Below are 12,018 nucleotides of genomic sequence, written 5' to 3'. Positions count from 1 at the left end.
TCTTCATTCTCCCTTGCTCCCGAAGGGGTGAGACCAGTGGAGTACCTCAGATGGCTGCTCACAGGCTTTTAAGACCCCAGATGCTACTCACCAACGTAGAATATAGAATATTGTCATCATAAACTGTGTTATGCCAATTGAGCAAGATGTTCCCTGAGACCATGGTCCCCACAGCAAAGCTATAAATCTTTATGGAAGCAGATTGCCACATCTTTCTCCTGCACAGCGGCTGGTGGGTTAGAACCACTGACCTGGTTAGCAGCCAAGTGCTGCTTTAACCACTGCACCACCAGAGCTCCTTTACATTGAGAGCAGTGGGGTCTGAATGGATGCTAGCAACTCTTAACCTTTCCCAAGCTGTATCATCCTTTTGGCTTTTCGGTGGGCACTTTCTTCTCTGCATGTCCCACCCCCTGCCAATTTTAAGTTATTTATTCTAAAATTTTGCCTTAATCACGTCATATCCTACTAAAAAAAAATCTTCACTGATTTTGCATCATCGAGCTAAAATTCCTTTGTGGGGAACACTGTGCATATCTCAACACTCAGTGAGCCCTTCCCTATAACGCCATGCTGCTGGGTAAGAATGACCTCATCTCTATCCCCAAGAGGGGGTCCTGGTTTATTTAAGGCAATAGGGGTAATATCATCTTCCTTGCCACAGTATTGCTGATGGGCAGGCCTAAGACAACCAGTGAAGGACATTGCTCTGCCTTAATGACTTATGGGCCTATGAGTTAATATGGTCCAAAAACATCAAAGCTCAAGATTTTGGTTGATGGTTCAGCCTTGATTGCTGCTGGGGGCCATCACATGACTGCAAAAGAATCCTTCATGAAGACCAGCTAATGCACAGAGAAGGGCAATCAAGAGAACATAAGATAAATAGACCTGTAATCCTAGTCAAACCGTACCTGAAGTCCACCCTATGTCTAAAATGTAATGCTGCATGAGCCAAGAAACCCCCCCTTGTTTAAACTACTCTATGTATTGCCCTGGAATTACTTTTAAATTATTACATCATGTATGTGCCTTTTTTGCCACCTTAACCCACTTAGACTGTAAGTTCTTTGAAGGCAAGGAGAATACATCTTACTTCTTGACATTTTCCAGAGTTACTTCCACAGTTACATGCACCCAGTAGGAACTCTGAGAGACCTGTATTCAAAATCATGCTCCTACATTTACTACCTATTTGACCTTGAGCAAATTGCTAGTGCTAGAGTTTCTTCAGTTTCAAAAGGGGGAAAATAGAGTTATTATATGGATTACATGAAAGAATATAGGTTGTTAGTTGTTGTTAGGGGTCCTGGATGGCATAAACGGTTAAGCACTTGACTACTAGCCAAAAGGTTGGTGGTGATTTGAATAGGCCTAGCTTCCGAAAGGTCACAGCCTTGAAAACCCTAGAGTGTACTTCTACTCAGCACACATGGGGTCACCATAAGTCAGAATCAACTCAACGGCAACTAACAACAACACATTGTTAGCTGCCATCAAGTCAGCTTCCAGCTCATGGTGACTCCATGCACAACAGAACAAAGCACTGCCCAGTCCTGCACCGCTCCCATGATCAGTTGTGGATCAGACCACTGCGATCCACAGGGTTTTCACTAGTTGATTTTCAGAAGCAGATCACCAGGCCTTTCCTCCTAGTCCCCCTTAGTCTGGAAGCTCTGCTGAAACCAGTTCCGCATCATAGGAACATACAAACCCCCACTCACAGACAAGTGATGGCTGCAAGTGAGGTGCACTGGCCAGAAATTGAACCCAGATCTCCAGCATGGAAGATGAGAATTCTACCACCGAACAACCAATACCTCATGAAATAATAAATACATATATAAATAATATACATGTAAATGCATAGGACATGTGCTATTATTATTATTTAGTAAATGACTGAATTGTTCAACTATCCATCTATCCACAACCCACATATAAAAATACACACCTTGATCCCTCTATAATGATTATCATCATCTCTAATTTTTTGTCCCAAATTTATCTAAAAGCTATGAGATCTTTCTACTGTACCAAACTACTGCCACAAGCTTGTTAGGGAGGAACATGTTCAGGGCAACTGGGAACCTGAAGGCCCGCTTCTAGCTTGGTTCGCCCACAGTGTCGGCTGTTTATCACTGCTCTCATTCACAATTGTTATCCTAGGTTTATGGCCTACATCCCTCTTTTGACATTGAGTCTCCTCCCCCTGCAGGAGCTTCTAAGGCAGTTATATTCCCTACTCGAAAAGCATGGCTTTCTTCTCTAAGTGTACTTCTTTGCCATAAAGCCTGATAGCATCCTCAACACAACCACCCCCATCCTTAGATTTTCAACAATATTCATTACAATGTCTCTCGATGTCAATATTTATCAAAGCTTCCATGTTGGGTATCTAGATTTTAAAATAAATTTATTATACAAGGAGTACATAAGACATGAGCTTCGTGTAATGTCTAATACTCACCCTTCCCCACCCAGGCATCCTCGTACTCCTCCAAAGTATACACTCCTTCATGAAATTAATTTTGCCTCAGGATAAATATAAATGTACAAATAAAGGACTCTTGCCTTCACCAAACCGGAAATGCTATCCTAGGATTTACACGCTCTTTTATTATTTTGCATATGATTTACCTTGCAGTTTGGAAATCTCGAGCCATGAAAATAACTGTAAAGTTGTTTATGCCCACCAATAGGCTACAAGTTTAGCCTTGAAACTCTGACAGATACAAGCGATCACAGGAGGAAGTCTGGGACATGAAGATCTTCCTCTTGTCCCGTATACCTAACACAGCAGCTGGCATCTAGCTGGAGCACAGGGAATGTTTACAGAACTGGTGATAAGGATTATAGAACCAGTGAAGAGGCACCGAGAGGGATTCTGCATGGAATGAAACAGGAAGACAGAGCCCTTCATGTCACCGAGTCAGTCACCTTCAGCTTCAAAATGTGAAACACAATATTTTCTACAGCTTTGCAACAACTCCTGAGTCCAGAAGCTAAATGAAGCAGAGGTGGGAGCTTGATATATGGCAAATCTCATAATATTATATCATTAACTCTAAGAATGTAGTAGTTTTTAGAAGTATGAACATACAAACAGGGATGTCATTTGATCATTCTGTTTGGAGGGGTCATTTCTCTCTCCTTGACGGGGAAAAAGGTGATTTTGTGTTATTTTTATTATGAAACATAACATTTTCAAATACTTGCTATAGTGACCTTAAGAAAATAACTAATAAAGTACATAAGGAGTCCTGGTGGCACAGTGGTTAAGGGCTCGGCTGCTAACCAAAAGATTAGCGGCTCAAATCCACCAACTGCTTCCAGGAGAAAAAGGCAGCACTCTGCATCTGTAAAGATTACAACCTTGGAAAACCTATGGAACAGTTCTACTCCATCCTATACAGTTACTATGAGTCAAATCGACTCGATGGTACATAAGAATAACAACAAAATACATGATCACTTCTCTCCAGCTTTTAATTTTTTTCTTACAGATAAATAGAGTATCTGTTTTTAACATAACATGATTTAAGGTCATGAATTCTACCTGGTACACGCAGTTGTTAAGACTGGACAGGATATATTTTGAGCTCTTCAAGGGTGAGGAGTTTCTCTTATTTCACTCTGTATCTATTACAGCAAGTAGCTTAATGCCTGGCATATAACAGCAACTCAATAAATATGAACTAGCAAGTAAAGGGATGGTGGCACCCAACTAAAATAAGGTTTGTGCAAAAGAAATTCTTGTAAAATGAGCAGATATATAGTCATCTGTAATAAATCTAAATCTTTTAGTCTCACAGTTTCATAGGCTTATATTTTCAAAGAAATAAAAGATTTGTTTTTTCACTGGAGTATTTTCTAATATGTTATGCTGTTGTTTTTTTTTTTTCTCAAAACAACCAATACTAGTGGCTTTTTCCCTTTCTGAAAGTAACAGAAAATTATATCAACAATGAAAGTTTCTAAAAGTAGTAGAATAGAGCTGTGTGTGAACTTGTGCGTGTGTGTGTGTGTGTGTGTGTGTGTATGGTGAGGGAGGCGCCTGGCTGGCTTGTGCCATTCACTCCCCTAGTCACAATTGCACTGGTTGAAGAGCAGGCATGTGACCTAAGCCGTCCAATCAGGGTGAACCTCAGGCATTGAGTTTGGAATTAGAGTAGAAATCTTCCCTCTCTTCCCTGGGCATTATTAAAAGCCATGTGAGCCCTGAAATTCCTATCCTACCACTGGTCTGAGGATGAAACCAAGCAATGAAACAGGGCAAATGAAGGAGCTACATAAGAGAGCCAAGAGAATTACAGGGAATGAGTTAAAGTAAACGTCAAGGCATGCGTCTCCTGGACTTCCAGTAATGGGAATCAATAAATTTCCTTATTGTTTAAGTTGATTTTCTGTTTGTTGACCCAAAAGCATTCAAAGATATCTGGACAGAGGTTTCACAGACGTTATACCTTAATCAATACTCATCAAATGCTGCATTTCATTATACATACATTTTATTTCTAAAAAAAAAATCAACCAACCACCACTACCATAAAAAAAAAAATGAGTGAATGTTAGTTAATAAACTGCATGCTAAAGGTTTTGGGATAAGTGCGCTATTGTCTGCAATTTACTCCAAAATACATAAAAAAGTAAGCTGGAATTGATTAATGGGTAGAGGGAGCAATAGAAGGATAGTTAAGTGATAAAGCAAGCCCAATAAAATATTAATTGTGGAATTTAAGCAGTGTTCACTGTAAAATGCTTTCAACTTCTTTGTATTTTTGAAATTCTTCATAATAAAATGGAGGAAAAAGCTGTAGTTCACTCTTGTTCCTTCTATTTGGATGTCCTTATATACTCTATATTTACTTCTAGTTCTTCTAAGTATGGCATCACAGTAAATGTTCTCTATCATGGCAGCCAAGGTATAGTCAACCTCACATGATTTAGGATATGCCCACTGCTATGGTTTGACTATCAGATTCTATAAACCAGCCATTAATACAATAAATTCTAATAAGTGTGAAGGAAAATGAATCATGGTTATGTATTAGATCACTGCCTCAAAACCTCATCCCTAAATTGCGTTTTGCTGTCAGTTCTTAAGAAGAAAATAACACAATAAGTAGGAGCTTTGGTAAAGTCTTTATTTTATAAGCCTTTATAGATTAACTAAAGATGATATAAGGGGCACTTGCAACTTTAATGTAAAACACAGTCATATATCACCACAGGGAATAAATCATTGCCTTTTGCAATGAGTATATTCTGTGAAAGTCACTTTCCTTTATGGAAAAGTGAAAGAGTAAAAGGTAAATACAACTTAAAAAAAAATTCAATGAAAAGAGGGTCCAAATTTACCCCACTCTCCTTTCCTCCTGGGGAAGAGGAAAAGAATTGGGGAACAAAAAAAAAATAATTGGGGAGCAAAAGAGCAGTCCTACAAGCCAAGAAATTTATGCTTTACTCTACCCAGTATAAATCAAACCAAACCAGTAGCCAAGAGTCGATTCCAAATCATGGCAACATCATGTGTTTCAGAGTAGAACTTCGCATAGGGTTTTCAACAGCTGTGACCTTTCAGAAGTAGATTACCAGGCCTTTCTTCTAAGGCACCTCTGGGTGGATTCGAACTGCCAATCTTTCCATTAGTAGCCAAGCACTTAACAGTTTGCACTACCCAGGGACTTCTGTACCCATTATACATGCCTGCAAATAGTGTGCAAACCTCATCCGTATAAAGGAAACTGCATTTTAAGTAGCAAACTAACCCCAGGACCCTCAATAAAAATATGTGCTAAATCCCTTCTCCAATGTGGAAAAACAAATCTTTTCTTAATATATTTGCTTTGTAAGTTTGCATTTTCACATACTGGTTGTTCCACACCAGCAGACAATGATACATCTCTACATTACCCCTCTGGCCAGTTCTCCCTGCTTTTCCTGTCCACACACCACTCACTGATACCAGCTGCTAACTACCTCCTCCTCTGCAGCTGCTGTGGGCACCCCTGAGCTGGAGGCCCTGATATTTGTCCTCTTTTGTCACACCCTAGCAACAGCTGTTATCTGAAAACGGGGAACAGGAAAGGATATCTTGTCCCACATTCCAGGGTGCTTTCTCCCTCCATCTACCCCCTCCCTTATCCAACCTTAAAAAAATTTTAAAACTACTTAAAAACGGCTCTTTGGGTAGACCTGAGCGAGCCAGTGCTCTCTCGAAACTCTTTGGAGATGGAGCCCATCCTAACCAGCCCTGGTGAAAACAGCTCCCCTTGCCTCTGGGGCGTGCCACAGGGAACAGCTGCTCGCAAAGCATGCTGTCTGCCCCACTAAGCCCTCTCCCCCAACTCCCTCTCCACTGTTGCCATCCAAGTATCTTAGAAGCAATTAAAAAAAAAAAAACAGTCACTGACATAAACTTCCAAGTCTGATTAAGACTGACAAACAGTGGAACAAGAATCTCAGATCTGGTACCCGCCTTTCTTTGATGGATAATAGGAGGACCACAGAAAAGTGCGATTCCTTGCTATGTAGAAAGAGGGATTGTTATGGATTGAATTGTGTCCCCCAAATTATGTGTTGTAAATCTTAACCTCTATGCCTGTGGTTATAATCCCATGTGGGAATGGGTTGTCTTTGTTAAGTTAATGAGACAGGATTAATGTAGGGTGTTTCCTGAGTCAATCTCTTTTAAGATTGGGGAAGAGCAGAGATGGGGGAAGACACATGCCAAGCCACATTAAGATTGCCCAGGAGTAGAAGCTCGGAAGAGACAAGGACCTTCCTCCAGAGCTGACAGACAGAGAGAGAACCTTCCCCTACAGTCAGCACCCTAAATTCAGACTTCTAGCCTCCTAAACCACAAGAAAATAAATTTCTGTTTGTTGAAGCCACCCACTTGTGGTATTTCTGTTATAGCAGCACTGGGTAACTATGACAGCAACTGATGATTGTTTTCTTTGTCTTTTCCTAATTACTAACCTCATGAAAACCAACCAGTTAAGAGCCACCACTAACGAAGGGAGATTGCTCCTGATCCAAATGAATACTAGAAATAACAGAAAAGAACAATCGCCCTCCCCCTCCCCCTCTCCTTTCCAGGTTTATTTAACTTATTTATTTGGAGTGAATAAGTTATTTGATTTCATACATAATATTTCAACAGATAATCAGTAAATAAGGTTTATTGATTTCAAAGCTGTTGAGAGCGATAACATATAGCAGCATTGGGCCTTTTAGAAAAAGCAACCACAAATAGATCATTTGTTAACGATTAGCACTCAAGTCACTCCAAAAAAGGTTTACATGAGAATAACTACACAAGGGAATCCAATATATATAATGCCACAAATATTTATTTAACACTCAGTAGGCATCTTCCACTTGGATGATATTTTTTGCAAGTTACAAAGTACTTTCACATGTTCTTACTTGAAACAAGAAGGGAGTCTTTACTGAGGACCTACTGTGTGCCAGGATTGTGCTTGCTCCCTTACATCCAATTTGGGAAGCAGAAGATATGCACAGAAAAAGGATCTGTTGGAAAAGCCTTTGATTCAAAGGCAATGGCCCTTTTGAATTAGGGAATCCAAATATTGTGAGTCTCCACTCCCCAAATCTCCTCCTTCCGCCTTGTTTTTCTGAGCAGGTAGTAATTTCCTGACTCCAGGATATCTTCTTGGATTTTAGGAGAATAAAGTTGTATTCCCTCTGTCTGGATCCCTAGATTTCAGGAGCATCTTCTGAGACGTAGCGTTCCTGCTGTCCCTTCGGTTAGTGTCTAGTAAAGCTCAGCTTCCATATTAATAGTCACCAGTACGGGCTACCATTAACACACTGTCCATGCCAACCTTAAAGTTCTTTAGTTTCAAAGTTCAGCAAAATGCATTATTTCTCCTTTTGTCTATTCTTTATGCTCTAAATTCTGAATCTCACATTTGTTTTATTGTGGCTTGGTCTTTGGTTCAATCGGCTGATTTAAAAAAAAATTTTTTTTTGTTACCCTTTATCTGCAAACTGCATTAACATTTACAAAGCAATTTCAAGAAAGCAACTTGTCATGGATTGAAATATGTCCCCCAAAAAATGTGTGTATCAATTTGGCTGGGCCATGATTCCTGGTATTGTGCGGTTTTCCTATATGTTGTAAACCTGCCTCTATGATGTTAATGAAGGAGAATGGGTGGTAGTTGTGTTAGTAAGGCAGGACCTGATCTACAAGACTGGATTGTGTCCTGAGGCAATCTCTTGAGATATAAAAGACAGAAGTGAGCAGTGAGACAGGGGGACCTCATACCATCAAGAAAGCGGTGCCAGGAGCAGAGCGCATCCTTTGGACTGAGGTCCCTGCGCCGAGAAGCTCCTAGTCTAGGGGAACATTGATAGGAAGGCTGACAGAGAGAAAAAGCCTTCCCCTGGAGCTGACACCCTGAATTTGGACTTTTAGCCTACTTTGACTGTGAGGAAATAAACTTCTCTTTGTTAAAACCATCCACTTGTGGTATTTCTGTTATGGCAGCACTAGATGACTAAGACACAACTTAATATTTACTGAGCATTTTTTAAGGACAAGGCAATAACAAGGCTGTAAGAGTCTGGAAAGCCAGTCTGCTAGAGCAAAAAGGCAAATATGACGAACAATTTAAAGAATGACAATTTCCTACAACTTAGCTAAAATTCATTGCCTAGTAATTCGCTTTTAGGGAACCAGCTTTAGTGACTGAAGAAGATTGTTGTAATTAGCTTATTTATTCTAGGTAAATCAGCACCACCGAAATGCCTGAAAAGTTTCTTCTCTTAATTAAGCATTCCTCATTACATTCTTAATTCTCCTCTCCTCCCCACTTCCATCCTCACAGATGGCAAAAGAGTGAACTTCAATTTATCTTCCAATTAAAATGATTCCAAATTCATAATGAGTGCAGTCCAAATCAAGTTCTCATAACCACATGGCAAGGAAGACAATTCTATCTTGTCAAAACATAAACAGTTCTAGGAATAAATGAGATTTTTCTCAACAGAATGGAAAAACCATTTGTCTACTTTTTTGTTTGTAAAAGCTGTCGCACTAGAATGTGATAGTTTCATATACACGACTGCTTTATATTCGTCTTATCGCTTTATTTTTCAACTTTCTAAATCACTAGTTGGAAACACGATTAAATGACAGTCTAGTGTTGTGTTTTTAAGAGAAGGGACTTTCAGTTCTACCACTTCCTGGCTGTAGAACGATACTGAAATGTTCCTGAGTTTTCTCATTTGTTAAATGAGACTACTAAGAATATCTACTACACAGTGTTGTAAAGATTAAAGGCATTAATATATGTAAAGCACTTAGAAAAGTCTTTGGCAAGTAATAAGTGCTTTATAATTGTTATTATCATTCCCATCATTACAGCAAAGAGAACGGTGGCATTATTGAGCTTCTTTATTTTTAAATGCTATGTTAAAAATGGAAACCCTGGTGGCGTAGTGGTTAAGTGCTAGGGCTGCTAACCCAAAGGCTGGCAGTTAGAATCCACAGGCGTTCCTTGGAAACTCTATGGGGCAATTCTACTCTGTCCTATAGGGTCGCTATGAGTCAGAATCGACTCAACGGGGATATTACAAACATCTTTCTTCTTAAGTATTTCCGGGACTATCCCATTAAAAAAAAAAACAGGTGGAATCTAGAGGTCATAATTAGTGTCATGGACAGATTTCAAGATAAAAAATTTATATACAAAATATAAAAAGTAAATAACCATTTGCAAAGTCATAGTGGGAAGCATCACCAATATGAATTATTTATGTACAGTTAATTATCTTCAAACTAGTAACATTCTGAGAAGATCTGCTTAACCATTTACGGCTTCCTTTCTCTGTTGTATAGCAAGCATAACACTATAAAAATATATATGTAAAATATCTGTCCCACCTGGTATAATAATAATGTTGTATTATTGAATTAGAGATAAACAGCATTGCATTCTTTGGCCAGTCAAAAATAAAAACAATTAAGAGGTTTTATATTTTGTGTTCCATCACTCTAATGTGTAATCTAAATATATTTTTTGTTACAGTTTTATCGAGATATAATTCATATGCCGTAGAATTCACCTATTTAATATGTACAATGGTTTTTAGTATATCCACAGAGTTGTGCAATCATCAGGACAACCAATTTTAGAAACATTATCCCTCAGTTATTAGCAGTCACCTACCATTTGCTCCTCCCTCTACCCTAACCAAAAACCAAACCAAACCCATGGCCATCAAGTCAATTCCAACTCATAGCGACCCTATAGGACACAGCAGAATTGCCCCATAGGGTTTCCAAGGAGCAGCTGGTGGATTCGAACTGCTGACCTTTTGGTTAGTAGCTGAGCTGTTAACCACTGCATAACCAGGGCTCCAGATAACCACTAATATAATTCCTATCTGTATGAATTTGTCTATTCTGAACAATTTCTATAAAATGGAACCATACAATATGTGGCCCTTTGTGACAAGCTTTTTTCACTTGTTTTCAAGGTTCATCCATGCTGTAGCATTTATCAGTACTTTATTCCTTATTACTGAATAATATTCCATTCCACGGATATACTACATTTTGTTTATTTGTTCATCAGCTGATAGAAATTTGTGTTGTTTCTACTTTTGGCTATTATGAATGATGCTGCTAGCAATATTCATGTACAAGTTTTTTTATAAGCATACATTTTCATTTCTCTTGGATATAAACCTAGGAGTGGAATTTCTGGGTCAAATGGTAACTCTATGTTTAATCTTTTGATGAACTGCCAGACTGTTTTCCAAAGTGGCTGCATCATTCATTCCCATCAGCAGTGTATGAGAGTTCCAGTATCTCCATATCCTCCACAACACTTGTTATTGTCTGTCTTTTTGGTAACAGCCATCTTAGGGCATGTGAAATGGTATCCAAATACATTTTTAAGATGCAAAAACATGAAAACATATTGGACAAGAAAGTAAAATCTTTTATAGCAAGGGAAAAGTAGGAAGAGAATTAGGAAAGTTCCCAAAGTCAGGCTGGAAAAGGAAGCAGGAAATGTTTTTAGCTCTGTTACTCCATTTCTTGTCATTATGCAACCAACTGCCCTTACAAAAGTATCTGGATTCTGGAGCCAGCCCACAATCTCAGATCTTGAGTTTATAACAATCATGTTGTTCTTGTTGTTAGGTGCTGTAGAGTCAATTTCGACTCATAGAGACCCCATGTGACAGAGCAGAACAGCCCCACAAGGTTTTCTAGGCAGTAATCCTTATGAGAGCTGATCAGGCCTTTCTCCTGTGGAGCCGCTGGATGGGTTCAAACTACCAACCTTTTGGTTAGCAGCCAAGTGCTTAACCAATGAGCCATCGGGGTCCTTCTAACATTCATAATAACAACTAATCTTATTGATTTATTTTACGGAATGTCTTCCCTTTCTTCACTCCATTTGATTCAATACCACAGATCTTATGTGTTGTTGTTGTTAGGTACTGTCAGGTAGGTTCTGACTCATAGTGACCCTACGCACAACAAAATGAAACACTGCCCAGTCCTATGCCATCCTCACAATTGTTTTGTTGATATGTTTAGGCCCGTTGTTGCAGCCACTGTATCAATCCATCTTATTGAGGGTCTTGATCTCTTTCACTGACCCTCTACTTTACCAAGCATGATGTCTTCCTCCAGGGACTTGTCCCTCCTGATAACATGTCCAAAGTACATAAGACAAACTCTTGCCATGCTCCCTTCTAAGGAGCATTCTAGCTATACTTCTTCCAAGACAGATTTGTTCATTCTTCTGTCAGTCCATGGTATATTCAATATTCTTTACCAACACCATAATTCAAAGGCAACAACTCTTCTTCGGCCTTCCTTATTCATTTTCCAGTTTTCATATGCATATGAGGTGACTGAAAATATCATGGCTTGGGTCAGGTGCACCTTAGCTCTTAAGATGACATCTTTGCTTTTTAACACTTTAAGGAGGTCTTTTGCAGCAGATTTGCCCAACGCAATGCATC

The 12,018-nt window shown here is 39.2% G+C and overlaps 1 protein-coding gene across 1 annotated transcript in view; it reads right to left on the bottom strand.

Moving 5' to 3' along the window:
• DEPTOR (DEP domain containing MTOR interacting protein) overlaps window positions 1–12,018 on the bottom strand; it is a 161,359-nt gene that overhangs the window by 145,452 nt on the left and 3,889 nt on the right. The window lies entirely within an intron of this gene.

Source organism: Trichechus manatus, unplaced genomic scaffold, assembly GCF_000243295.1.
Source record: "Trichechus manatus latirostris isolate Lorelei unplaced genomic scaffold, TriManLat1.0 scaffold00022, whole genome shotgun sequence".
In the NCBI taxonomy this organism is placed as follows: Eukaryota; Metazoa; Chordata; class Mammalia; order Sirenia; family Trichechidae; genus Trichechus; species Trichechus manatus.
The sequence above is the reverse complement of the archived record's forward strand: the minus strand, read 5'-3'. Positions and strand labels throughout refer to the sequence as shown.